Below are 6188 nucleotides of genomic sequence, written 5' to 3'. Positions count from 1 at the left end.
CCTTGTTGAACCACCTGAAGCACCTATAGCAGCAGAAGATTAAGTCGTTGATTAAGTCTATTCTGCCGCCTATAGATAAGTAGGGGGCAGTCGTTGCCTAAAGAAACTACAGGGCGTGATCGATATGAAGAAGATATACCCAGGAGAATTAGTGACTCGGAGAACAACCACCACATAGGGAACTTACTAGGGAGCCACCACATGGAGAACACCGCAACAACTATTCCCCCCCCCTACAATTCTATGGGCCCTGCTAGATTAATAAAGAGGGCTGCTCTCGCCCTACCCCCAGCCGGGGGCTGGGGGGCGCCCCTACTATTTGAAGGGCCCCGGCTGGGGCGTACATTAATGGCAGAGGGATAGTAGATTGCGGGAGGGTAGATTAATTGGGGGTGGGTGGGTGGCCCCCCCGGGAGGTAGATTAGTTGGATAAGTCCTCCGTGTGTGGGGTTGGGTGGGGGGCATGGGCCCACCCCCGGGAATTTGAGTAGGGCAGAAGCGCCCTCTCAGGAATCAGATCTCCCGTTTCTCGATGGAATAGATGGGTGAGCAGCGGGCGAACATCTTTTATTATCTGCCCATTCCCTCTATCTCTGATGATCCGGATTCGAAAGCAAGGTTGAAACGGCAGACCTCTTGATTGCAGATAAGACCTACTGATTGCAAAGGGGCCCTACTATATATTAACTTTCAAATTGATCGTGTCATTCATTCTGACAAGTGTGCAACGTCCATCATGGTCCATCCATGTTGATCTAGACTCCTTCTCCGTCACCACGAATGGGATCGATAGGGTCAGACCCCGGGGGCACGTGAGGTCATTTATGCAAAAAAACAGGTCGACTATCTAATCCATAGTCCGCCCCCCCCCCCACCCCCCTTCCCCCTTATATAGTAGGGGCTATAGATAGGCCTCCTCCCCCTCCAACCCATTATAGAGAGGGGGGAGAGGGGCGGGGCCCTACTAGAGAATAGAAGGGCTCTCCCCCCTACTAGACTCTATAAAGGGGGAGGGGGGGGGCCCCCTTTATAGAGTTGAGTTTCCCTACTCTATAATGGCGGGGGGGCCGGGGTGAGAAAGGGGGAGGGGGAGGGTCTCGACCGCCCGCTCCCGCCCCCGCCTCTAATCCCTCCCCCTCGCCGGGCCCCGGGCCCGTTGGGTTGGGTCTTGATTGGAGGGAGAGCCTTAGTGCCAGTGGGGGCCCTCGCCCTATCTATAGTAGGGTGTTCCAATCAATAGGTCGGGTGGATAGGGGCGCATAAATGACCCGCCCTCTCTTTGGCCTTTGCCAGATCTGCTGGATACTACGAGCCCTCCGTCCCAGATTGATTCCCTCTCCGGTCGAGTCTCTCATGAGTCTAGTCGGTCGAGCAAGAAAGGTAGGGCCCGCCCCCCTCCTATATTATTGTGCAGGTCGAGCCCTAGCCCTAACGTTGACTGAGGGAAGTCCGTCCGCTATTGAAAGAAAGGTGGGGCCCTTGAACAACCACCTCACCTGGTTCACCGGTACTATCAGAAACTCTCATCTTATGCAAGATCTCGGACCAGTGCCCTACTATTCTTAACGGTGTCCGAGCGGAGACCCCAGTCGTGCTTCCTTCCGGCATGCATCCATTTTCATCCAGTACTCCTCTCCCTCCAAGCTATTCGGGGCGGGAGAGCCCCAGCCCTACTCTATAATGGGGGAAGGGCCTCGCCCTAGAAATGACCTATCCAAACTATGGGGGGCTATGGCTTCGCAAAAATAACTACTATCGAGTGGTGAACATAGTTCACCCCTCTCCCCCACCCCCACCCCCCCCGCCTTCCCCTACCATTCCCCCCCACCCCTGCAGGGCTACCCGGCACTACAGGTTCAACAGGGCTATAGCTAGGATAGGTGGATAGGGCTAAGGGAGAGCCCCAGCCCGAGGGCCCCTCCCTCTAAGTTATTACGTCGGGACTGAGTTATTACTTCGGGAGACTCTAAGTTATGACGTCGGGAGAGGGGCGGGAGAGTACCGCCATCTACCCTCCTTCCTCTCTTTTTTTTCACCCAGTAGGGCGAGTGGTTCCCCTACGGGCGCCCCCCCCCACCCCCCTGTCATTATAGAGTAGGGGAACTCTAGTGGGGGCCCCCCCCCTTTATATAGTATAGTAGGGGCTAGATAGGGGCCCTCGTGCTCTGCCATAGGAACTCGGAGTCCATATCATGGTGAGGAGGATTTCTTAGCCTTGACTGGAGGATTTCTTGCTATTGATTGCTCGAGGAACTGACGGGACGAAAAATCCCGGCAGCATTCACGAGTCACTCGTTCAACTGTCCTTCGGAGAGCCCGGGCCGATCGGACCTCTCTGCAACGGGCTATGTCAGTCACCCATTGTTTATGAGGTAGGTTGCACCCCCGTATTCGCGAGCACCTGCAATCCGCAGGCAGATGTCGTGATCACATTCAGACCATTTTGTTCTTCGGCCATTTCTTCGGTAGTTCAACGGTCGCCCCTCCAACGATAAGAGGTAGAAAGATCGTAACTTCTCTTCCATTTGGATCGGAGAATTTATGGAGGAAATTGGGTTTTACATTTCCGAGAACCGCACGATTATACAGCCAAAGGGAATACGCTGCGCCTAGAATCATCCCAAGCGCAGCTAATGTGGCTACTAAGCTATTTATTTGGAAAGCTCCTACGAAGATGGGAAATTCCCCGACAGAGCTGCTAGTACCAGGTGAACTCATATTGGCTAAAGTGGAAGACAAGGAAATGGTAGGGGGATTCGGCATGGTGCTTACTGAACCTCCATAATATTTAGCGGGTCGAGTCTTATGCCGGTCATACGGAACACCGACACATGGAGAAGGAGCTGGAGGAACCGGTCCATGGCTCAACATCGGTAGAATGCTACCTCCAATTCCCTGTATGTTCGATGGAGTGAGATATTCCCCACTGATCGGACGGAGTGCGCCCCAATTACCTACCCCCCGAACCGTACGAGATAGTTACCACCTATCACACGGCTTTCTAGCTTTAGCTTCTTTACTTCCTAGTAGATTAGATAGTGAGACGACTGAGATCAGTCATCGTCGTCTCGTCGCCGGCCCCCTACCGCCGCAACAAAACCGTGGGGCTAGAGCTCTTGAAGGAGAGAGCGTTCGATTCGAACGCCCTGAGTTGAAATGTTCCGAAAAAAACGACGAGTCAAAAAAAACAATATCTCCGGGGCCCCACCCGTCCCGGGTGGGAGGAATAGAAAGTCGGGGGGGAGGGCCCCTACAATTCTATGGTAGCGTTCCCGGCCCCCTACAATTCTATGGCGGCCCCTTAGCTTCTTCCTCCTTATTCTAGCCCCCTACTATTCGTAAAGGGCCCCCTACAATTCTATGGGGGGTTATTAATTGACCCCTACTATTTGAAAGGGCTTGTCAAGGGTATGGCAATAGGCCCTCGACATTCTATGGAGTGCGGGGCCCATAGAATTGTAGGGCGAGCCCCCTACAATAATATACCTCCCCGGGGGGGCGAAGGGCCCCCGCCCCCCCCCCCATCATAGTTGTTATTGTAGGGTTATTCTAGCAGGCGTACATTAATTGACTGGGGCGCATTAATTGACCCAGTCAATTAATGTACGCCTGCTAGCCCTTTACGAATAGTAGGGGCCCGGGCGATAAACCTGCACTAGATAGTTGCTATAATCGAGCTAGAATAACCATTTGCCGCTAAGTGGCAACTAGAAGCCCGGAACCTCTACCCCGATTCTATACGTAACATGCAAACTTTGGCGGAGGGGGAGGGCGAATAGGCCGGGGCTCCCCCTACCCCGAATAGCCCCACCCGCCCCCTACCCCTGCAGCAGGGTGGGCATGTGTAGTATAGAATCTTAACCCCCTACAATAATCTACCTCCCAGGGGGGCGGCAAGGGGGCATGTTACGTATAGAATCTGGCCCTACCCCCGCCCGGAAGAGAAAGGCTTAGGCAAATTGACAACGCAGCTTACTTACTACCTTTCATCTAGGCTACCGGTATTCACCCGAGAACTCATCACACGGTTCATATCTATCCCACGATTGAGCGAGACTCACTGACCAGTGGGTATGACAACCCAGCACCAGTTTACATGATTAACGAGAGGAGGTAGCCACTCGTCTGCTGTGGTTAGGAATCTCGGGGACCACAAACGGAAGCCCGCTCCACATCGTTCGGCAGACAATGCTGGTGGGTGTCGACCGCGTTTCGACAACTACTCGTCGATTCCTGAACGCAGCACAAACCGCAAACACATCCGCCTACGGCTTGCCATCGCCGTCATCGGCCACGAAAGCCATTCCACTATGAACACGTGTTGCCGGATGGAATCACTGGACTCGACGGGAACAAAATAGTAAGGAAGGGCTTTTCAGCTGAAGCACCTATCCATTACTCTATTTTATTATTCCCACTCTGTCAGGTGGATATATTTGAGTCATGAAGCCCTGGATCATTGGCAAATACGAGCGGGGGAGAAGGAGGCTTCTTATATGTACATAAATATCTATATGCTCCCCTATCCCCCTTAGCCATTCCATCCGCTAACTACCACTAATACCCAACTCTCATCCTAGTTTAGTTGGCTATGTTTAGTTTAGTTGGCAACCATAGATGCGGAAGGGGGTTGGCGTTTAGTCTAGTTTAGCCCTATTGAACCCCCACTATAGAGGTTTTCCCTCATCTGAACGGAGTGCCATTACCACCCACCCATCCCCACATTGAGGAGAGGGCCCCCTCCTACCCAATAGCGAGCAGTAGAGGCTATCTCTTTTTCGGGCCCTACCTTCCTATAGTGCTCTCTTTGAACTGCAGGCAAGAAGTGGGCTATCCGAACAAGGCTATCATCGGACCCTATCTATCACCGGAATGGACTGGTTCAGGAAATGAGACCCAACCTCGCCTGCCCGAACTAACTCTTCTCTTCCGTAGATGCTTACTTAGTGTGCGACCCGAACCCTTCTCCCCATATTATTGACTAGCCTTGCCTCCCTATCTCTCGCCGCTCTATTCTATTATTCCGAGATGGTTTCTCGCTCATTATTCCCGAATAGATATTTTAGATTAACTAGGGAACTCTAGTTGGATAGCCGGGGTTGCTTCCCAGGGGTGGGCCCCTAAACGGCATCTTCCTCCCGGGGGGGCGGCTGGTGGAGGATATAGGGATTGTTTCCCACCCACCCTGCAGAGCTGCTATTATAGTGAGCGCTACAATAATATACCTCCCGGGGGGGCCAGGGGGCCACCACTTCAACGAATCTACCGGGGGTGGGCCCCTACTATTCTATGCTGGAGGATATAGTTGCCGAATTTTAGGGGCCAATGGGGGCCCACCCACTCACTCACTTGCTGGATCTCGATGTTGGGCTCCGGATCAAGCCCTATTCGATTAAGATGAAGGGCTCCGGCCCTATATAGAACCATATGGGCCCTACCTATTCAGTAATGAATCGAATCTTTCGGAACAGTAAATAAGATAGGGGACCCAGCTATGGCTCTGGGCTCGACCAACATAACGGCGCCTCTGCTGATGAAGAGGGGTGAAGCGGATAGCTGATAAATAAACCATTATCCGGGTTAGACACTTTTTCGAAAAAGCGTCGGGGAACCCGGGGAACAAATAGCCATTCGATAATTCAATAATGAAGAAATCAAGAATGTTGGGGTGGGGAGGGGCTAGTGGGGAAAGACAATCCTATGTTGGCCAAGCAGGTACCAAACCACTAGCCGGTAGAGAAAGACTCTCAGTGGGAGGGATCAACCACCTGGGCAATGGGGCGATGGGCTGTACTAACTAGAGGGCTGGTGGGCTGGGACTGACTGATGATAGGGTACACTGGCGAGTCAACACTGGGACCACTATTAATGAGCTACTGGTATGGGAAGTTACTGATCAGATCATAAACTTTATCCTATCGGATAGGAGGAGTGATAAATGCCCAACCAATCCAAATATTGATTCCATTGAGTGAGTGGGGAGTAAGCCCGGCATTAGAGAAGCCCAGCCCTCCCCCATGGATAGTAGGGCCCGATGATTAACCAGCACAGCGAATCAGAGGATAGAACATCGCCCTTCGGGTGGGAGGGATTATAGTGGAGGTAGATTATTGTAGGGGTTGCTACGTCTACTATAATAATCGATTTTATCTGGATTCGTTCGCGGCCTGCTAAACACGCTCGGGTGT

This window comes from Cryptomeria japonica, unplaced genomic scaffold, assembly GCF_030272615.1.
Source record: "Cryptomeria japonica unplaced genomic scaffold, Sugi_1.0 HiC_scaffold_1697, whole genome shotgun sequence".
Taxonomy (NCBI): Eukaryota; Viridiplantae; Streptophyta; class Pinopsida; order Cupressales; family Cupressaceae; genus Cryptomeria; species Cryptomeria japonica.
The sequence above is the reverse complement of the archived record's forward strand: the minus strand, read 5'-3'. Positions refer to the sequence as shown.